A 23,073-nucleotide genomic window follows, 5' to 3' on the forward strand; every position below is an offset into this window, starting at 1 on the left:
TGGTGGTGGTGGTGGTGGTGGTGTTGTATTGTTTCGTAGTGGTGGTAGTGGTGGTGGTGGTTCTCATTCACCTCCACTTCTACCTCCACTTCTACCTCCACTTCCACCTCCACCTCGCTGTTTCTTCTGTTCTCTCCATATTTTTCCTTTCTTTAAAATTCGAGAGCGAGCGAGCCAGAGAGAGAGAGAGAGAGAGAGAGAGAGAGAGAGAGAGAGAGAGAGAGAGAGAGAGAGTAATCACAATCTCATCCCATTCTCTCTCTCCCTTTCTCACTATCATCCCTTCCTCTCTCTCTTTTTTCTTTCCCTTCAAAACCTCCCCTTCATCCTCTCCCTCTCCCCTCTCTCCTCCTCTTCCTTCCTCTCCTGCGTCTAACTTTCTCTCCCCCTCTCTCTCTCTCTCTCTCCTTTCCTCCCTCCCTCCCTCCCGCCCTCCACGCCACACACACAAGAGCAGAAAACAAAAGCCGGTCTGAATGCGTGTGTTGATAAGATCATTTGTACTCATTAGGCGAAACAAAAGAAAACTGGCGATATCGCGGCGTATTTTCCCCTACGGGCTGTTCCGCTCCACAAATATTCCCGGCAAAGAGTCTCGCCTTTGTCTTTCCGGGATTCGAACTGAGACAATGTGGGGCGCTGAGCCGATGACTATCTGAGCGGCATTCATCCAGGCGCTTTTCTCTCTCTCTCTCTCTCTCTCTCTCTCTCTCTCTCTCTCTCTCTCTCTCTCTCTCTCAATGAGGATGGAGAGACGAGGAGAGTTTTATAATATTCGAAATTAATGTGTGTGTGTGTGTGTGTGTGTGTGTGTGTGTGTGTGTGTGTGTGTGTGTGTCTCTCTCTCTCTCTCTCTCTCTCTCTCTCTCTCTCTCTCTCTCTCTCTCTCTCTCTCTCTCTCTGTGTGTGGTGAGATATGGGTGTTACGTAATACCACTCTGTCCCTCCCTCCCTTCTCCTTTCTCTTCCTCCCTCCTTCCTTCCTTCCCTTTCCCTTCCTTCCCCTACCACCTTGTCTGTTCATGTTGTCAGGTGTAAAGTCAACCGTCCCTTCCTTCCCTTCCCCTCAGGCACTCACCAAACTTCCCATCTCCCTTCTTTCCTTCCGCCCCTCCTCTCTCCCTCCCTCTCCTCCTCCTCCCTTTCCCTTCTTTCCTTCCTCACCCCTCCTCCACCCTCCCCCACTCTCCCTCTGTCTTTACCGTCCCTCTCCTCCGCTTGCATCGTTCGCTAAACAGAGCAAATATTTGACTGAGGTAAGGAAAAAATCCATCTGGAGAACACAGGTGAAGGGAGGCGAGGACGAGGAGAAGGACGTGTGTATATATATAGGGGTGAGTTGTAGGATGTTGTGACGAGACGAAGTAAGGAGTGTAAGTGACGTAGGTGATGTCGTTTAGGTAAAAAAGAATATATATAAAAAAAGGAAGGTGATGGAAAGACATTCCGATCATTTTTGCTACTGCCTAAATAATGAACTTGCCTTTGAGTGACTTTTTATTTTGTATCCTATGTGGAATTAGAGTTGTTATTAATTATGTGACGTATGCCCGCGCTAGCACAGACAGACAGACAGACAGACAAACATACATATACACTTACACACAAACGCACACACACACACACACACACACACACACACACACACACACACACACACACACACACAGAGTTATTAATATACATACATACATACAGACAGCCAGAGGGAGAGGGAAAGAGAAAATGACATCAATTTCAATAATTAAAAAAAAAGTTTGCAAAAAATCAGTAACAACAACAACAACAAGAGCAGGAAAACAAACACAGACAAACAGACAAACAGACAAATCAAACTGCAAGAGGCAACAAAGAGCAAGCAAGCACACACACACACACACACACACACACACACACACACACACACACACATACACACACACACGAACCTACCCCATTCCGCCCCCCCCCCACGCTCATCATCATCATCATCATCACCACCACCAGGTTCATCACTAATTAAAGAAATTATGACTTTTTTTTTTTTGCTTTTCTTCCCGCGCGGTCTCTGTGTTTGTTCTCCCAATAACGAAAAAAAGGAGATTCATGTTGGGACCGAAAAAAAAAGAAAAAAAGAAAAGAAAAACCTTGCCTTTGAGTCTCTTTCGGTACAAATGACTTTTTTCCTCGTGTTATGGGGGAGCCAAAAGTTGGATTTTGTCTTTGTTTTTGTTAGAGGAAAGAATTTAGCGTTTTTTTAGGGGGGAGAGCGATGAGGGAGGGAGAGAGAGAGAGAGAGGGAGAGAGAGGAGGGAAGGGGGGAAGTGCATTGCAGTTGTCGGGGAACAGGAGAGAGAGAGTGAGAGAGAGAGAAGACTAGGAAGGAGGGAAGGAAAGGGAGGTAAAAAGGGAGAATGAAATAGAGGAAAGAGAAAAGAAAAAACGATAGTGGTGTAGAGGGAGAGAGAAATGGAGGAGAGAGAGAGAGAGAGAGAGAGAGAGAGAGAGAGAGAGAGAGAGAGAGAGAGAGAGAGAGAGAGAGAGAGAGAGAGAGAGAGAGAGAGAGAGAGAGAGAGAGAGAGAGAGAGAGAGAGAGAGAGAGAGAGAGAGAGAGAGAGAGAGAGAGAAAAAGAGGGGAAGGGAGGGAGAGGTGGAGAGAAAGATTATGACTCAAAAAAATGTCCCCAAGAGTTGGTAAAACATTCAGATTTCTACTTTTTTTTCTTTTTTTTCAGCAAACTCTTTCGCCTCAAAAGGAAGAACACGGAAAAAAAATCAAGGCAAGAAATGAAAAATGGCGATGATAAAAGTGTGAAAAAGTAGAGAGAGAGAGAGAGAGAGAGAGAGAGAGCAATATGAACGTTAAAGACTTGTATTTTGATGACGAAACTTAATCTCTCTCTCTCTCACGGAATAACAAAGAAAATAATTGTAAAGAAAAGAAAATAAGCAGAATATCGTGACAAAAGAGTTCTAAATTAGATGAAAAACGATCCCAAACAACCCCCCCCTTCTCTCTCTCTCTCTCTCTCTCTCTCTCTCTCTCTCTCTCGTTCCTTTGATCCCCGCCACTCCGGTTACGATGGCGCAGAGTGAAGTAATATCTAACAACCACTTAAGCGACAGCCACAGATGTGCATGAGTCCGGCCTTTACAAATGTGCTAATACAACTACTTTACCCATTTTCCCTTATTACGTAAATCAAAGAAAATGGGAACCGGAGACAAGGGGATGCTGAGCTAATAATCCGCTTCAGTATGTAGAAGGGAGGAAGAGCGTTGTGTATTATAAGTTGTTGTAGTGTTATTAGTGTGTATATATTGAGAGACAGCGTATTAAAACGAAACTAAAGCGAAATATTCTGTGATAACGTCTCATAACAGGCTTAGGAAGAGAGTTAAGGGAATGTGTTCAGCCCTAAAGCACTGAGTACGTCTTGTAATATATAGCAAACAGAGGCAAGGATGAATTTAACAAAGACAAGAACAAAAATAAACTGCTGTAACGCCTTTTCTCACACAACGGTACAAAGCTACAGGTAAGTAATTAACCCCCTAACGGATTCAGTACTCATTGTGATATATAGCAGAGGCAAAGATGGTGAAAAATAAGAGAATCGCAGTAGGCCTATCTCATCCCAAACACAGGTAGAGGGCGTAAGGTAAGTATTCAACCCTTAACGCATTCATCACGCATTTTGGTAGGCCTATATAGCAAACAGAAGCAAAGATGATATACACAATACAAAACCAGAAAAAAAAAAACCGCCGTAGCGCGCAAGGTAAGTAAGTATTCAACCCTTAACGCATTTACCACGCATTTTGGTAGGCCTATATAGCAAACAGAAGCAAAGATAACATACACAATACAAAACCAGAACAAAATAAAAACTCCCGTAACGCGTAAGGTAAGTGTTCACCCTCTATAACGCATTCATTACGCTCTGTGGCATATAGCAACAGCACGTCTCTTCATTGCGTAATACACTCTACGAACTCTCGCTCTATACAACTCATACGCTCTCTCTCTCCTCTGGTCTTAAAGATGCACCACTTAGAGGACAGACCGATGTTTATAAATAGTCACGCGTCTTACCAATCCTGTCAGGTGAGGTTTTTACATGTGTGACAGTTGATAATAATAGAAAATAATAATAGATGGCGCTTACAACGTGTCTCTCTATTGATGAACCTGTTATATATAGTTGTTATGATATACGAACCATGAAGCAGGTGATAACATACGTCCAACTTCCTTTACTACTATTTAAGCTTATATCTGTCTCTAACTCATTCTCTTAAAGGCTTTTCCCCTGTATCGAAGTCCATTATTACAATTTTAGCCTATCTCTATTTCTGTAACTCTCTCTCTTAAAGACGTTTCCCCCTGTGTCAAAGTATTTCAATCTTAGCGTATCTCTATCTCCCTAACTCTCTCTCTTAAAGACGTTTCCTCTGTGCCAAAGTATTTCAATCTTAGCCTATCTCTATCTCTCTATCTCTCTCTCTTAAAGACGTTTGCTCTGTACCAAAGTATTTCAATCTTAGCCTATCTCTATCTCTCTAACTCTCTCTCTTAAAGACGTTTCCCCTGTGTCAAAGTCCTTCCTTAACCCTCATTCATTATCACGTATTTCACTTTTTACTCCCCGTCCTCCTTATCTGCAGCCATCCTCCTCTTTCCTCCTCCCTGACATCCATTTCACCTTTCCTTTGTCTTTCCCCAACTAACCCTGCATCCTTTCTGTCCTCCTTTTCTTCCAAGTCTCCCTTACCTCTCCTCCTCCCTCCTTCCTTCCTGCGTGGTGGTACTTCTCCCCCTCTCCCCCCTCTCTTTTTTCTCTCTTTCTCTTCCTCCCCGCTGCCCTCCTCCTTTAGTCCCTCCTCCCCGTTTCTCTCGCTGCACCTCACGTTCAAACACCCCATTCTCCTCCTTGCATGAAGAGGCGGGCGAGGGGGAGACACAGAGCCCAAGTCGTAGTCAGCGGGGGGTCTGGACAAAGCCAGGATCAATACCGGAGTGTCTTTCTAGGAGGCGGTGCGGTCTGCTGTGTCCGAAAGCTTAAAAGGACGGAAATATGGGTGGGCGTTGGTAGTAGTGGCGGTGGAAGGAGTAGTAGGTAGTGGAGGAGGAGTATAAGTGGAGTTGGGGATGATTTTTTATTTGTAGGAGTAGGAGTAGGAGTGGTCTTATGCGTCGCTTTCTCTCTCTCGTAAGTGTTTTTTTATTGGCTCTTTTTCTTCATCATCATCTTTTTACTCTTTTTTCCCTCCTCCTCCTCCTCCTCCCTCGTTTCCTCTTCCCTCTCCTCGTGTCACCCACTGGTCTCTTGGGTTTTGTTTTGCTACCCGCCCCGCCGCTGTCCACCTCCTTGGCTGTCCTCCTTCGCCCGGGTGCTGCGTCCCTCTAGGCTTGGAAACAGGGAAGGATTCAACGTTCATGCCACTGCTCCTGTTTTCTCTCCTTCCCGACACACACAAACACAATGACAAGGCTACGAAAGACCAGTGAAGAGGTACTGTCTAGTGTGTTCGGTGTCTTCACCCGCCTGAGACTGGTCAAGGATGTTACTGTATGGTACGGGAAGAATGGCACGCAGCAGACAGGTTCGGGATGACCGGGAGTGATGAACAGGGCGCCGCGCCGAGGGTGAGGCGATCATGGTACTCTCACATCGTGGCGGCTGGCGCTGTGCCGGCCCCGAGCTGGCACTGTGGCCCTCCCCGCGCGTGACCGGCGGAGGGTGAGCGGCTACTTCCCAGCCTGAGCCAGCGGTGTTCTCAGGCGCCTTCAGCTCTCACAACTCTTTCCAAAGGCCACAAAGGAGATTAGTCGGGTTTTCATGAGTGTTTTTTCCCGTTCATGGTGTAGCAGCCTTGTCGAACTAACACTAGGCTCATCTGTACTTCATCTGTATTTCCTCCTGCCTACGACTTGGACGCTTTCAAGAGGAGGGTATCTGGACACCTATCCTCCCGAAATTGACCTCTCTTTCGGCCACCTCTTTGGGTTCTTTTTAGGAGCAGCGAGTAGCGGGCTTTTTTTTTATTATTGTTTCCTTTTTTTGTGCCCTTGAGCTGTCTCCTTTGTTGTAAAAAAAAAAAAAAAAAACCTATACCTTTGACCTCTCTTTTGGCCACTTTTCACTTTTGTCTTTGTGGGAACGGCGATTAGCGGGCCTTTTTTTTTACACCTTTTTTTTGTTGCCCTTGAGATGATTCCTTAGCCGTAAAAAGAAAAAAAAATGGTAATACTAACGGAACCTCTACGAAAGTCTTATCCATTGCAGGTGTGTAAGCCCCAAAATGTTATAGAATATGGCCCAGCAGGACGCTTGTATCGCCTGGCTGACAAGGGAGCCATACGAGTCATGTCAAGTCATTCCTCTGTAAATAAATGGGATGTTATGGGTTTTTAAATGATCAAATAACCGGTCCTCTAAGTGGGTGATAAAGATACTGTTCTCTAGATCCAGTAAATGTTTAATGTTCGGTAAATAGGCGTTAGATTGCAGTTTCCTTCAGGCCTAAGCGTCCACTACTGGGGGTCACGGATAGCATAGATTTGTAACTCGAGGAGAAAAAATAAGCCAAAAGATGTAGTATTATAGCATTTGCCGAAGTTTTGGGTCATTAGTGTTCTGTAAGTATATATAGGCGTTAGATTGCTGTTCCCTTCAGGCCTAAGCATCCACTACTGGGGGTCACGGATAGCATAGATTTGTAACTTGAGGAGAAAAATAAGCCAAAAGATGTAGTATTAGCATTTACCGCAGTTTGGGGTCATTAGTGTTCTGTAAGTAGGCGTTAGATTACTGTTTCCTTCAGGCCTAAGCGTCCACTACTGGGGGTCACGGATAGCATAGATTTGTAACTCAAGAAGAAAAATAAGCCAAAAGATGTGGTGTTAACATTTGCCGCAGTTTTGGGTCATTAGTGTTCTGTAAGTAGGCGTTAGATTGCTGTTCCCTTCAGGCCTAAGCGTCCACTACTGGGGGTCACGTATAGCATAGATTTGTAACGCAAAGAGAAAAAATAAGCCAAAAGATGTAGTATTAGTATTTGCCGCAGTTTTGGGTCATTATTGTGAGCCATAGTAGATACTGTATACATGATTAGATACTTTATTGTTGTTGCTATTAATGGTATTGCTGTCGTTATTACATCAGCAACAACAATCTCAAGAGGGCTGTCATCTAAAAGGGGAATGAGACGCAAGGGACGAGGCCGCACGTGGTCCTGTCTGATAGCCGCTCCTCTCACCTTCCCTCACCTTTGCTCTTCACTCTCCCTCATCTTCCTCACCGCCATTTATCTTTCCTCACCTTCACCCCTTCGTCCCTGTTTATCTCTCCTCTTCCTCGCTTCTCGTCACTCTGGCTTACTAACACGCAGCTTCTCTTATCCTAACCTGTCCTTACGTCACCCCTTCCTCATCCTCACCCTCGTCTTCGCTCTCACTCTGCTCTCTCCCTCCTTGACACCCTTCCTCTTCACGAGTCTTTCACTATCTTCGTTCGTTCTTATCACAACGCTTAGGCTTTCCACACATACACTAACTATTTTCTTTTGTTTTCATCCCAAACGAAGACTTGCAACCTTAAAATGAGTATAGAAAACAACAACAATAATAATGAATAGCTTTCTAATATGTGTAGCTCTTTGTACACCCGCAAACACCTAATTTTTTTCTCTTCATCCTCAAACGAAGACTTGCTACCGTAAATGCTTAACAACAATAAAAACCAAAACAACAACAAAATAACTTCCCATGATTAAAAACAACAACAATAATAATAAATAACTTTCTAATATGTGTAGCTTTCTTGGTACACTCGCAAACACTTAATATTTTTTCTCTTCATTCACAAACGAAGACTTGCTACCGTAAATGCTTAACAACAGCAACAACTACAACAAAAACAACAACAATAAAATAACTTCCTATTATTGTACGTGTAGGTTTTATCTTCATGACAAATACATCATGGCGTGAAGATTCGATATCCCTAAATTACTCGTGTCCGCGATAACAACTTCGTGGGCCAGTCAATACAGGAACACAGTCAATACAGGTCCAATACAGGAAGTTCGTAAGCTCCCTAACCAAACACAAAAAACGACGAAATTCCTTGTAGTTCTAGTGTTTGTCGTTGATATAAAAAGGAGAGGGAATTTTCGAAAGCCACACAGGAAATTGCTTTATTAGTATCTGGTTTTGAGTAGAAATAACGGATCATTGTGGTGGACATGGATTGGTTTGGGCGCTTACAACAATGAATGTGATGGACTGTTGAACTGGCCTCGTATCTCGTTCAGACTCGCGATAATAATTTGTTGTGTGCGGAATAAATGGCCGCGTTGAGGGAGACGAAACTTTAACTTTATCGCTTCTTTTTCTGGTTAAACGCCGCGCATATTGAGAGTCAGCGAACTGTTACCTAATTATCTTAACTCCTAATCCGGAACTGGGAGGAGAAGAAGGAGGCGGCGGCGGAGGAGGAGGAGGAGGAGGAGGACCGGTGGAAGAGGAGGAGGAGGAGGAGGAGGAAGCATTGCAGCAGTAACCATTTGCAGGCGCCCCCTCGCTCCCTCCTCATCCCCCCTCCTCCTCTACTATGCCGTGGTCGCCGCCCCCTCGCCCCCTCAGCCGATGGGGGGGCGGGCAAGGCAGCCACGTCTTTAAAACTGTTATCTCTCCATTTCCAGCCACACGCCAACTTCGTCTTATAAATGTGGCTACGCTAAGGCCAGCTACACCTCGCCCCGCCATGTTTAGCCGTGGTGGCAGGGTGAGGGGGGCAGGGGTCGAGGCCTGCGCACCGCACCTCACCCACCATGACAACACAAGCCTCCCGCCCATTGTTTTACTGCCAATTGTTCCCCGCGCGCATCACGGAACATCCCGCGGCTGCTGGTAACGCGAGCGGCCTTGACTCTCCTCTCTTCGCGATATCGACCTTCAAGACGCCTCCAGAGTCCCGAACCTCCCATTCTCGTGTCCGCCAAGGGTCCGTCCTCATGCCCTGGTGGTTTGTTTGGGGGTAGCGGTGTTAAAGGGACAGTTTAAAGGGACGAGAAATGGTGAGGCGCCTCTAGCTGGCATCTCAAGGGCGGCGGAGGGAGCGCGGGCCGCCTCCCTCGCTCGTCCAATTGTTGAGGGAACAATAGAGTGATAGCGGCGGGAATCCTGCTTTCTTATTGGCTCCTGCTCCCTCCTCCTCGCGCCACCATTGGCTCGGCTTAAAGAAGAAGGTGGATCTCTCCTGTCAGCCACAAGAAAATCATTGTAGTCGCGTGCCAGCCGAGGTGAAAAATCGAGAAAAACGGACAAGAAAACAACAATAAACAGACCCAGGGCGCCGGCGTGCGCGGCGGGGCAGACAACATGGCATCACGGGGGCCGCGGCGGGGCGAGATGAGAAGAAAGGAGAGGTTGGAACAGCGGCGGGCGAAGACGGAAGCAAAATTAAGTGTAGGAATGTGGACAGTTCGGGATGAGGAGACAGAAGGAGACAGGGAGTAAAAGAGAAGCCAGAGCATTTAAAGTGACGGAAGGAGAGACGGGAGGCGGCGCGGAGACAAGATGAGAAGAAGAAAGGAAGATCGGCTTGGAAGAGGAGCGGGTGTCTTGGCAAAATTAAGTGCAGGAATGTGAAACGGGACGGTATGAGAGTGAGACGGGGAGTAAAAGAGAAGCCAGACTCTGCAAAGCGAAGGCAGAAGAGACGGGAGGCTGCGAGGAGGCAAGATGAGAAGAAGAGAAAGGAAGATCGGCTTGGAAGAGCAGTGGGTGTCTTGACGAAAGCAAAATTAAGTGCAGGAATGTGAGACAGGGAGTAAAAGAGAAGCCAGAGTCTGCAAAGCGAAGGAAGAAGAGACGGGAGGCTGCGAGGAGGCAAGATGAGAAGAAGAGAAAGGAAGATCGGGTTGGAAGAGCAGCGGGTGTCTTGACGGAAGCAAAATTAAGTGCAGGAATGTGAGACAGTGAGTAAAAGAGAAGCCAGAGTCTGCAACGCGAAGGAAGGAGAGGCAGGAGGCGGCGAGGAGGCGAGATACAGGTGGGGCGAGGCAAGAGGCGGCGGGGGCAGGCAGGAGAGAGGCTGAGAGAGCTAAGGAGAGCCTGCGAGAGGTAATAAAAACGCTGCGAGGAGGAGGAAGAGGAGGTGCCAGTAAAATGGATGCTCGAAAATGCGTTTAAAAGATGGCAAAAGAGAGAGAGAGAGAGAGAGAGAGAGAGAGAGAGAGAGAGAGAGAGAGAGAGAGAGAGTTTAAGCTCCTTTTATTCGCCCTTGCGTGTGAGAGGCTCAGAATAAATAGTGATGAAGTAATTAAGAACTGGAGGCGACCCCTTTCTTTCGCACAAAAAGCCTCCTCCTCCTCCTCCTCCTCCTCCTCCTCCTCCTCCTCTCTCACTCATTCGCTCCCTCTTCCTCACACACCCATTTCACGCCTCGAAAATGGAGAGAGAAAGAGAGAGAGAAGAGAAGAGAGACGGAGGGCAGGAAGGGAAGAAGGAAATGAGTGAGAAGGAGAAAGCTCTAGGAGGAGGAAAGGAAGAGGAGGAGGAGGAGGAGGAGGAGGAGGAGGAGAGTGCCGGAGATGAGGCAGTCAAGTGGGTAAAGGGATAAAAGAAGAGGAAAAAAAAGAGAAGAGGTTAACTAGGGAAGGGTTGGGGAAGAGAGAGAGAGAGAGAGAGAGAGAGAGAGAGAGAGAGAGAGAGAGAGAGAGAGAGAGAGAGAGAGAGAGAGAGAGAGAGAGAGAGAGGAAAAGAGATGAAGAAAGACGAATATTAGGATGAAGAGGAAGAACATAAAAGAAAAAAAATAATCGACTGAGGAGTAAAAGAAGTCAGAGGAGGAGGAGGAGGAGGAGGAGGAGGAGGAGGAGGAGGAGGAGGAGGAAGAGGAGGAGGAGGAAGAGCGCCCCTCCACACTTGTTTAGCGGCTTTGTGTGAAGGGATTTAATTAGCGAGATTTTGTCTGAGGGAACTTTGAACCGAAGGGACGCGCCGTGTTATGATCGATGGGGGGCGCACACACACACGCGCACACACACACACACAAACCAACCCTCCCCACCCCCCACTCCCCCACCTCTACCCCCACCCTCATATACACACATACACATACACACCTTACCATAACCACGAAAAAATAAGGAAATATATATCCTTCAATGGCGGAAAAGAGTAGGAAAAATGAGGCATACTGTATTGTGGAAAAGACCAGAGGAAGAAAACTATGAATTCAACACACTGAACCTTAAGTATAGAGATTCTTAGTAAAAATAAGTAAAGCAGATACAAAGGAGCACAAAGAAACACAAAGGAAGAACAAATAACAGCAGACGTGATGGTCCTTACGAGGCTGTTTGTGATACGCTGAGAAGAGAACATATCGCAACTCTCCTATTAAAACGAAGTAAAACATAATAAAAAAATAAATACTAATAATGATAAAGAATAATATGATAACGAATAGTACAAGTAAACGAATACTAATTAATGAATAAATGAGTGATAAAAACGAATTAATAAATGAAAAAAAGAATAAAAAAATGACTAATTAAAAACCTCAGGGTAATCTAGCTAAATATAATTATAGTAAACACTGACCAGATATTATTTTTCGCTCCGGTGGCGTCCTGTTGTTGTTGTTGTTGTTGTTGTTGTTGTTGTTGTTGTTGTTGATGCCCTTCTTGTACCTTATCTTGGCTGTACCGGGTTCGACTCTTCGCGCGGACAGACTTGAACGCTTACTGAAATAATAGATGGTTATTAGACGTGCCTGTGAAGAGAGAAAATAATAATTGAAATTTTTAGGACACAACAATAACGTTACAATTGTTATATCTAAATCTAAAGCAATTTATCTATTTATATCTATCTATCTATCTATCTTTCTATCTATTTATCTACATGTCTATATCTACCTATTTATCTAAGCATATATTTTTTAAGAGTAGGGTTCTGAAGTAAAATACACATCGAAATAGTCACAGGCTTAAACTTTTTTTCTGCAATATTACTAAGGTTTTAATTATGTTACGTGATGCTTCAAAACACGAAACAAGCAAAATGAACTCGATTCTGTAAAAAAAAATGTTATTGTACTCTCTCTCTCTCTCTCTCTCTCTCTCTCTCTCTCTCTCTCTCTCTCTCTCTCTCTCTCTCTCTCTCTCTCTCTCTCAAAAAATAGTTATTGTCCAAACTATGAACCGCGATCACACACATATATACATTCTCTCTCTCTCTCTCTCTCTCTCTCTCTCTCTCTCTCTCTCATCCGATTCTCGTGCAGCAAATGGCAAAGTTGACACAGTGTCTCCGGCGGCGTTTGAAGTCATCCCTCGACCTTTATTAATTAATGCCCTGCTTATTGTTGCATTGATGATTTAATTACCACGGCCGCCGGGCTGACTTGTCGACGCCACGCCACGCTCCCCCAGCCCCCCTAACCCCCTCTCTACCCCCCTCCTAAACCCCCAACCTTGCTACTCGATTCCCCTTTCCATCTCTCCCCCGCCTCCACTAGTCTCTGTCTCTCTGCCTTCTGTCTCTCTTTCCTCCCTTCCTCCTCCTCCTTCTCCTCCGTCATTTCCCACAATTTCTCGTCGTATCCACAGTTCTCTTGGTACATATGTCACACCTTTCCTTTCTCCTGATGATGATGATGATGATGATGATGATGATGATGATGATGATAATAATGATGATGATGATGATGATGGTTCTCCTTTTCCTCAATTTATTCTGCCTTTCTTCCTTCTTTTCTGTCGACTATTTTTACTCGTGTTCTTTCTCCTCCTCCTCCTCCTCCTATTTATTCTTGCTGTTGACTTCTCCTTCTCCTCCTCCTGCTCTCTGTCTCTCCTTTCTTATTCATATGTGTATTTTTCTTCTGCTTTTCTGTTTTTATTTTAGTTTACTTCCTCCTCTCGTTTGCACATTATTTTTTCTTTTAACCTTATTCATTATTCTTGCAGTCTCATTTTACGTCCTCCTCCTCCTCCTCCACCTTCTGCAGTTCTCCCTTCTTCCACTTTCTCTGTTCTTCCTTATCGATCGTAACTCCCTTCTCTTTCTCTTCTTCGTTCAACTTTCTCCTGGTTTTCCTTTGCATTGTTTTTTTACTTAGTCTTCTTTCACGTCATCTCCTGTTTTACCCTTTTCTTCGTCCCTGGTTCTCTTCTCTTCTCTTCTTAATCTTCTTCCATGTCATCTTCTGGTTCACCCTCCTCTTCTTCCCTGGTTCTCTTCTCTTCTCTTCTTAGTTTTCTTCCACGTCATCTTCTGGTTTACACTCCTCTTCTTCCCTGGTTCTCTTCTCTTCTCTTCTCTTTTTGTATTCCTCTCTTTTCTCTATCTTGTAAATTAACTTTTCTTCATCTTCCTCTTTCTCCTCCTCCTCCTCGTTCTTCTCGTCCTCCTCATCCACCTCCTGCTCGTCCTCATATTAATTCTTCTCGTTCTCATCCTCCTCGTCCTAGTCCTCGTCCTCGTCCTCCACCTGCAAGCAAAACATTGGGAGTCACGCCGCGCCGCCTGGCCTGAAGGGAATCATAACTTGGCTGAACTTAAAACCCGAGGAGCTTAGAGTTTCGTTCAGGAGGCGGCAGGAGAAAGAGGGAACAGCATTAGGATTAAGAGGAGAACGATGACGAGGAGGAGGAGGCGGAGGAGGAGGACACAACAGCACCCCTCCGTCTGTTTCCCATCCTAACCCTTTGACTCTCGAGTTAAGCCTATTAGCAAGGAGCGTTCATCTTAGTGCAAGGGTGAGGCAGGGGTGAGGCAGGGCGGGGCAGGGTGGGGTCACGGCCACGCCCATCGGATTAACGAAGACCCGGTTAGGAGGAGGAGGAGGAGGAGGAGGAGGACGAAGGTGGATTGAAATGACAAGGCTTGGGGACTGAGAGAGAGGCGAGAAGGGGTTAAGTGAAGAGGAAGAGCGAGAGCGAGAGCGAGAGAGAGAGCGAGAGAGAGAGAGAGCGGGGGGAGAGTCTGCTAATGGGATACAAAGCAGGAAAAGGGGTGAAAGAGGTTCCGTTAATGGGCAATGGAGAGGAAAAGTGACGTAAGGGATGCAGTAATGAGCAAATTGACGAGAGAGAGAGAGAGAGAGAGAGAGAGAGAGAGAGAGAGAGAGAGAGAGAGAGAGAGAGAGAGAGAGAGAGAGAGAGAGAGAGAGAGAGAGAGAGAGAGAGAGAGAGAGAGAGAGAGAGAGAGAGAGAGAGAGAGAGAGAGAGAGAGAGAGAGAGAGAGAGAGAGAGAGAGAGAGAGAGAGAGAGAGAGTGTATGAAATGTAAAACAGTAAAAGAAGAAAGACAGTACCTAATGGAGGAAAAAAAAAAAAAAAAAAAATTGGTAGGTGTCACCATTTCAACCTAAAAATAAAAAAAGAATAAAAAAACTATAAAAAGGAGAAAATGTGAAAACCTGACAAGAATAATGAACCAGTAAATACAAAAGAAACAAAAATGGAAACAATGGGACAGAAAACAAGTCGAAAACAATGATACAAACAAAACAATCGGCAACAAACACAAGCGTAGTATTATGGACACCAAGAGGAAGAAATAGAGAAGGGAAGGACACTAACAAAACAATAAAGAAAGACTCGCAATCACTCTCGTCCATGTGTTAATGAAATCCTATGTTCAAAGAGCGTAGAGTTTTTTCCGTGGCCTTGAACTGACGAGGGGGCGGGGAGCGGGAGGAAGGCGAGCTGGGTCAGTGGTCATCCCTCACTCCCGAAGCTCTCCCATCCTGATGACTTTGCTTGTGTCATGGTGGCGATTCTCTTCACTTCCACCCGAAATTGACCTCTTTTTTGACCTCTCGTCCTTTTTTCTTTTGTCGGAGCAGCGTCTTGTGTGCTATTTTTGTTGCTGTTATTGTATATTTGGCCTTGAGCTTCCTCCTTTGCTGTGAAAAAAACTTCACTATCGGCACAATGAGAAGAGCAAGGCGTTACTTTCCTTTCTTTTTTTTTTTACAGAAAGGAGACGGATCAAGGGCTTAAAAAAAATAAAACAATAATGAAAATAAAAAGCCCATCGTCCGATTCCCACACGCCCCCGCCGCTGCCATCCACCAACTCTATTGGACCATATTCTCAAACTCCTCGCCGCTTGCACACTCACATTTGACAGGATTATCTTACGAGTTCGGGGTATTTCCAGAGGTATCTTTATGACCCTTGTGGTAGGTTGACCCTTCTTCTGTACAATGAATATGAAAAACACTCATGACAACTCGATTAATCTCCTTTTTGGCCTTTGGGGATAGTTGACGTGAGAGATGGAACGAGAAAACCGACTCCGCCTCGTCTTCTCTCCACCGTCGGCGCCATTGAGCTCTCGTTAGGCTACTCGGTAACGGTTCGCTATGGGCCGCTAGCCAACCCTTCCGTCAGCCAACCTACTCACCACAAACAACGTATCACCTGCCCATCCCCTCTACAAACCAGGCCCGCTAACCTCCAGCACTCCTACCAGCAGCACACCACCACCAGCACGACCACCTATCACCAGCCCACCATCTCTACAAACAAACCCTTGCTAACCAACAGCCCACAAACCACCAGCCCGCCGCCTAACCCACACGGCATCAGACCACGTCCAAGCGAGTCCCCACAGGCCTGAAGTCGGCTCGCTCATAGTCAGCCAACCGCCAGCTTCACTAACGCGCCCTCCGGTCAACTTTTCCGCAACAGCAAGTCCAGAATCATCTCGGAATCAGAATGCCCACCACCTCCAACACAGTAGTCTCCCCATACCCCACCTGTCCACCATCATGCAGATCATCCATTGGTATTTTGACAACTGGAATTTCCCTCAGCCTATAACCACTGCTTGCCCTACGCCACCTCCTCCATATATACCATAGATTACTCAGCGGTCGTCATACGGGAGCCCCAGTCACCATAAACCCACCTCCACTAATACAAATCTATCCCTCGTCAGCTAAACCTTTCCTGACATGACGCTGGTGGGTGCGGAGAGGAATGTAACTCCCCGGACAAGCTCGCTACCAAGTTTCCTGCTTAAACTCGCTGATGGAGGTGAGTTTTCCTTCGCTAAATGACCACAGCACAAATATTTAGCCACGCAGACACGGGGGAGGAGGACGTCCACGCGCGTAGCTCTCAAAGGGAGAGCTCCAACAACTTTATGACTAATAACCATCAAATAAATCCAATAAATAATGACCATGCAATATTCCATGCCCAATAAAAGCACTCTTAAAGGGATGGTCAATTTATTGGGATTATGAATTTCCCTCAGACTCAAAGAGGGTAGACGAGGAGGAGGAGGAAGGAGGGCGAGGACGAGGCCGGGGGGAAGGCAGAGGAAGAGGAGGAGGCGGCTAAAGAGGGGATGTTTAGGAGGAGGGGAAAGAGTTAGAGACGAGGAGGACGGGAGCGAGGGGCACTATTACATACATCGTTCAGGCTGTCAGTCGTGGCCGTCCCTGGCGGAGGCGTCCCGGCGTACCAACACGCATTTCTTCCTGGACGCTGCCTGGCGAGCTACACGGCTGCCTGGCGGGGCGCGCGAGCTGCTCTTATGCTCATGCTTCTTACGTTGAAGTACAGCGTTTATTCCCTTCATTAATTTACAAATGACGAGAACATGCAAGTGTGATCGTCAAATATAATTACAGCAGCCGAGTTTGTATTATTTTAGCTGTATCGAAAGTTTTCAGTAGATACTTTTATAGATTATAGACAGATTTATAGATGGGAAGGTTACGCGCGAGCTGCTCTTATGCTCATGCTTCTTACGTTGAAATACAGCGTTTATTCCCTTCATTACTTTACAAATGACGATAACATGCAAGTGTGAAAGTCAGGAGTAACTACAGCAGGCGTATTTGTATTATTTTAGCGGTATCGAAAATTTTCAGTAGATACTTTTATAGATAGTTTATAGAGTGTTTCATAGATGGGGAGGTTAATGAACGCCCATGTACAGGAGTTGTCATGTGTAGGTGGACTGGCTGTTTTGTAGTCTGATATTATGTGCTGTGTGTCTCTGTGTAATCTAGCTGACCTGAGCAAGTAATTTATTATTCACTGCAACAAAGTATTTACTATATTTAGATTATTTAGTTTATATTAGGTTTACATTATATTCAAGTTAGGTTATACTATATTTCGATAATGTATAGATAGTGAATATGAACGTTATTATATTTAGATTATAATTAGGTTACTGTATTAGGTTTTAGGAGCATATTTTTAAACGTATCGGACTCCCATTACGATTACGATTACGATTATTATATGTAGTGAATATACACGTTATTATATTTAGACTATAATTAGGTTACTGTATTAGGTTTTAGGTCCATATTTTCAAACGTACCGGACTCCCATTACGATTACGATTACGATTATTATATGTAGTGAATATACACGTTACTATATTTAGACTATAATTAGGTTACTGTATTAGGTTTTAGGTCCATATTTTTAAACGTATCGGACTCCCATTACGATTACGATTACGATTATTATATGTAGTGAATATACACGTTACTATATTTAGACTATAATTAGGTTACTGTATTAGGTTTTAGGTCCATATTTTCAAACGTATCGGGGTCCCATTACGACAATTTTCCAATGCCACGGAGAAGATTAACCGGGTTTTCATGTGTGTTTTCCCCGTTCAGGATGCAGAAATTGTGTAAATATGTCACTAGGATCATAAACTATTGCATGAAAATTCTATCAACTTCTACGAGAGGCATTTCAAACAGGCGAAGTGAGGCGCCGATACGAGGCATAGTTTAGTCTTGTCAGATGCTCCCACCCCTCACACCAACTATTTCCAGAGGCCAAAAAGGAAGTTGATCGAGTTCTAATGAGTGTTCTTTTAGGTTCACGGTACAGAAGAAGGCTCAGACTACCACCCAGGTCATAAAAGTAACCCTGGAAATGCCCAAAACTCCCACGAAAGACTAGTAAATTACGTGTTCTTGGGCGCAGAAACGTTTAAAAATATGGCCCAGAGTTCCGCACACCTCGCAGGCAACAAAGGCGGCTTTTATCGTCCACAGTCTCGGCATCGGTTAAGATCATCGCGCACGCACTGACGTAAGTGTTCACATTCAACACTCCCTGAACGTGCATATACATTCGCAGAAGAGGCATACATAACCGACTCCTATAGACCTGGGCCTCCTCTTTCCAATGGTGTTTTAGTTTTTTAGCTGTGATTAATAGTTTTTGAGATACAGAGGTTAAAAGAGACCCCCCCCATTTGGCTGCCGGACTGCGCCTGAGGGGATAGTGGCTTTTAACACATTAGCTGCGACTGAGAGTGTGGGAGGAACATGACGCAGAAGATAAGTGACTGCAAGAACACCGCTGACGTCCGTGAGTAATGACCAACAAACAGATGACCGTAAGGGTATTCAGTCATGGGCGGCGACCTTGCTGACGCTAATGAGATAAGAGGGATACAAAACGGTGAATATATCGAGTGATGAATGAAGGAGAGCGTCTATAGGGCTGAAGAGGACTGACCAGACCTTCCTCACTGCCGAGATGCGTGAAGGTCGAGGGAAGGGGGCATGTGCGGAGGCTGGTGGAAACGGCCGCCTTGAGGAATAAGGATAAAAGGAATTGTAAGAAGGGAGTGGAGGAAGGCGGGGGAGTTGAGGGAAGAGGGAGAACTGTCACCGCGTGGAATGCAGTTAAGAGGCAAGTGGAAAATTGTGGAGGATAACATGTGGAGAATAGTGGATAGTTCGTGATGGTGGAGGAGGAATGACAGAGTGGAAAAAATGTCCCTGGAGGCTGTGTCTGGAGAGAAAGGAAGAAAGTGCCAAGCGAAAGGAGAAAAGTAGAGAGAAAACAATATGGAGAAAGTTAGGAGATAGAGGAAGAGAGTACAGAGGCTGATGAAGGAAGGAAAGGAAGCACTCAGGAAAAAAATCACTATAGGAGGAAAAAGAAAACATTACAGAAAAGTGGAAAATTAGGAAATAGAGGAAGGGGGATACAGACGCTAGTAAAGGGCAACGAACGGAGGCACTTAAGGGAAGGGGCGATGGAAAGGGAGGTATAGGGAGGGTATGGAGGGAGAGGGGAGGGCAAGAGTGGACAGCTGGACGCACTGCCAATAAATGACGCGTCCATGGAGGGGAAGACCCACAGATATGGATTATGGTAATGACGGAGACGGCGACGGAAGACCACTGATACGCCTTCCTCCTCCCCCCCCCTACAACCCTCCTCCCCTTCGTCCCTCTCTCCTCCTTCCCTCCCTCCCTCCTCTCTCTCTCTTTCTCGGCCGCGGAAACGATGAAGTATCTCCCCTTCGGAATCTGATAATCAAGAACTTTGTATTGCCATGATGTCGATGGGAAAAGGAGGAGGAGGAGGAGGAGGAGGAGGAAAGAGGACAGGAAGGTTGAAGAGAAGGAGTAGAGGAAGGGAAGGGTTTAGGGAAGAAATAGGAAGGAGAGGAAATAACGAGCGGCAGAGACTGAGAGGGTTCCGCTACAGTCTTGGGACTTGCGTTGATAAATATGTTTGTAGAGGACTGTGGAGGCGAGTTTTGCATGAGTGATCCTAGTGCTTTTGTTGTTGTTGGTGATGTTGGTGGTGAGGAGGGGGGGAGGGGGACGGTGTGTGTATGCAAGTGTGTATGTGACAGATATAACCCACCTCCACACACACACACACACACACACACACACACACACACACATACACTCACACAAACACAAAAACACAGACAGATAAAGCAGGGAGACAGAGACAGAGGCAGAGGCGGACACAGGAGGAGGAGAGAGAACAGAAACACGCAGACAACGCCGGGGAGAGGAAAAAACCTGGGCTGCCTCTCCCTCATTCTGCCTGCACGCTACATATACCTCGGGAGTCTGCGGGTCCTTGCACTAAACGACGCTGGCTGTGTGACTTGTGCTGGCGATGGGCACCCGGGATGTTGTTTTTTAAGTTTGTGCGTGTCTGTGTGTGCAATGATTTTCTTTTTCTTCTCTCTATTGTTTTCTCGTAGGTGTTCTTTTATTCTTTTATTCTTGTTATTAGTTGAACGTCTTGTCTTGCTGTTTTTAAGGTAATTATTTGTTGTTGTCGTTATTGCTTGTGGTTGAGTTGGTTCGCTATTTGTTGTGTTGCTGTGGTTTTGTTGTTGAACTTTTTGTGTTGCAATGTGTTGTGTTATGAAGCATGATGTATATTGATTGTTTATACTGTGCTGTGTTGTGTTGTGTTCCTATGTATTCGATTAAAGTGTAGTGTGTTGTTTTATGTTGCAGTAATGTTTATTTTTGTGTAAGTGAAGCTGGCGGACTGCTAAAGTAAACCAGCATAAGCGTATATCCTAAGTCCCTATAGTCCAAGTATGAACAAAAATAACAGATAAAAATAAGTACTTAAGAATTACTCGAAGTGCAATCTGATTCTTCTCTACTAAAACCATTTCTATTTGTGCGCGACGACAGAATAAAAGAGGAAGCTAGAGAGTGGAAATAAAGAACAATAATAAGGAAAGGAATATGAAGAGAGGAATGAGGAACAAGACGTAGGAAATAAATAATAAAGAAAATAAGGAAGGCAAAATGGACCACCGCAGAAGAAGAATGATAACCAGAAGAGAGAAGAGAGCGAGAGAGTGAGAGAGAGCGGAGGAGGAGGAGGAAAGGAGATGACGGAGATATAGAGGAGGGAAGAAAAGAGAAAGTGAGTGAGAAAGAGAGAGAGTCAGAGAGAGTGAGAGAGGAGGAAGGGAAGAGAGGGAGGGAGGAGTGGCCCAGGAGGGAGAGTCGTCGGAGGAGATCCATTCGTCTCGGAACACTTTTCAGCGCTGGTCGAGGAGAATGAAGGGAGTTTGTCATCATTCATCTTGTTTTGCTTCGCTATTTGCATATTGACAAGCAATGTTTGGCCTTCAGTGGCAATGGGGGGGAAGGGGGGAGGCCAGTAGGGGAGGAGGGGGGAGTAAGGGCACTGGGGAAGGGGGGGGGAATGTGAGCAATGATAAGGGAGGGAGGGGGGGAGCTGACGAAGGAGGGAGAGACACTGAGAAACGATCGAAAAATGGAAAAGCAGCAAGAACATAATGGGCAGCAGAGGAGAACTGAGGGAAGTTGGACAAAGAGGGATCAGTGCCGATAGAAGTAAAGACACAAAGGAGACAGTGAAAGATACGCGTGGAATGGGGAAAGAGCAGACAAGGAAATGACGTGCAAAAGGAGAATTAAAAATGGAGCAAGAAAACATCAGTGGGGATAGAAACAGAGGCTTGGAGGAGAGAAAAAGCGAAAGAGCAGACAAGGGAATTAAGTGCAAAAGGAGAATTAAAAATGGAGAATGAAGACATCAGTGGAGATAGAAACAGTGGCTTGTAGGAGAGAAAAAAGCGAAAGAGCAGACAAGGGAATTAAGTGCAAAAGGAGAATTAAAAATGGAGCAAGAAAACATCAGTGGGGATAGAAACAGAGGCTTGGAGGAGAGAAAAGGCGAATAAGAAGAAAGGAATATAACAGACGTGACGCAACAATGTAAGGGTTGTGACGTAATAGGAAAATGACGAAGAAAAACCACCAGAGACGATAAACGGTGATGAAAATAATGGGACAGAGGAAAGAAGAGGCGACTGAGAAAGGAACACTAAAGAAGACAGCAGGGAAAGGAAAATAAGGGGTATGAAAATAAGCTTGGTATTATAAGACACTCGCTCCTCACATCACCTATTTCTAAAGGTCAAAGAGGGGATAAACCGGGTTCTAATGAGTGTTTCTTCAGGTTCACGGTACAGAGGAAGGGTCAAACTACCACCAGGATCATAAAACTACTCCTGGAAATGCCCACAACTCCTACGAAAGCCTTGCCAAATATGTGTTCTTGGGCGACGAGATGTTTTATAATACAACCCTAGCGATCCTCACATCACCTATTTCTAAAGGTCAAAGATGGGGGTCAGTCGGGTTCTAATGAGTGTTTCTTTAGGTTCATGGGACAGTAGAAGGGTCAAACTACCACCAGGGCCATAAAACTACTCCTGGAAATGCCCACAACTCATACGAAAGCCTTGCCAAATATGTGTTCTTGGGCGACGAGATGTTTTATTATACGACCCAAGCGATCCTCACATCACCTATTTCTAAAGGTCAAAGAGGGGATAAACCGGGTTCTAATGAGTGTTTCTTTAGGTTCATGGGACAGTAGAAGGGTCAAACTACCACCAGGGCCATAAAACTACTCCTGGAAATGCCCACAACTCATACGAAAGCCTTGCCAAATGTGTATTCTTGGGCGGCGAGATGTCTTAAAATATGACAATAAGAGTCGTGGAGAACTCAAACACAGGAGAATGAGAAAGAGTTAATGGACAGTGCGGGCATGTAGAAGGAGATAAATGAAACCGTTATTTTGTCACAGTCCATTTACGCACTTACAACATATTACTACATATTTCTATTGCAAGAGGTGTTTCTTTTTCCTATTCTCCCCCAAACCCAAAAGCGATCCATTTTACTTCCTTCTCCAGTCTCTCGTCCTTTCCTCCTCCTCTCCTTGCCTCCATTTCCCCTTCCCTTTCTCTTCCCCCGGCCTTCCATCCAGCCCTCCTTCACGGTTTCCCCCTCTCCTCTCTCTTCCTCTCCCTCGTCTGCTCTCCCTCCCCTGAGCTACACCGTCATTTGTTTTCCGCTGTCACTTGAAGTTGTTACTCTCCTGCCTCACCCATTGTCACGCCCCGTCGCACGCACACACGCACACGCACACACACACACACACACACACACACACACACACAGCTCAGAGTTGATGAGGTGTAGAGGCCATCAGAGAAGAGAGGAATAGGAAAGAGGAAAGAAGAGGACGAGAGCGAAGAAAGAGGGTGAGGGCGGTATGCCTTGATAAGAGATAGGAAGGTTACAGGAGAGGGAAAGGAAGAGAAGGAAGGAAAGGTGAAGGAGGAGGACAGGGACGTAGGAAGGGGTGATGCAGGGACGGACTAAGGAAGGGAAGGGGAAGGGAAGTGGTATACCTTGATAAGAGATAGGAAGGTTAGAGGAGAGGGAAAGGAAGAGAAGGAAGGAAGAAG

General features: G+C 45.6%; 1 protein-coding gene across 3 annotated transcripts in view; it reads right to left on the minus strand.

Moving 5' to 3' along the window:
• Window positions 1-23,073, minus strand: part of LOC126999862 (glutamate receptor ionotropic, delta-2-like) — a 370,968-nt gene that overhangs the window by 15,250 nt on the left and 332,645 nt on the right. For all 3 annotated transcript variants that reach the window (XR_007753644.1, XR_007753643.1, XR_007753642.1), the window contains one exon: window positions 11,597-11,739. The gene's annotated coding sequence lies outside the window, so the exon portion shown is untranslated. The remainder of the gene's footprint in view (window positions 1-11,596; window positions 11,740-23,073) is intronic.

This window comes from Eriocheir sinensis, chromosome 17 (assembly GCF_024679095.1).
Source record: "Eriocheir sinensis breed Jianghai 21 chromosome 17, ASM2467909v1, whole genome shotgun sequence".
Classification (NCBI taxonomy): domain Eukaryota; kingdom Metazoa; phylum Arthropoda; class Malacostraca; order Decapoda; family Varunidae; genus Eriocheir; species Eriocheir sinensis.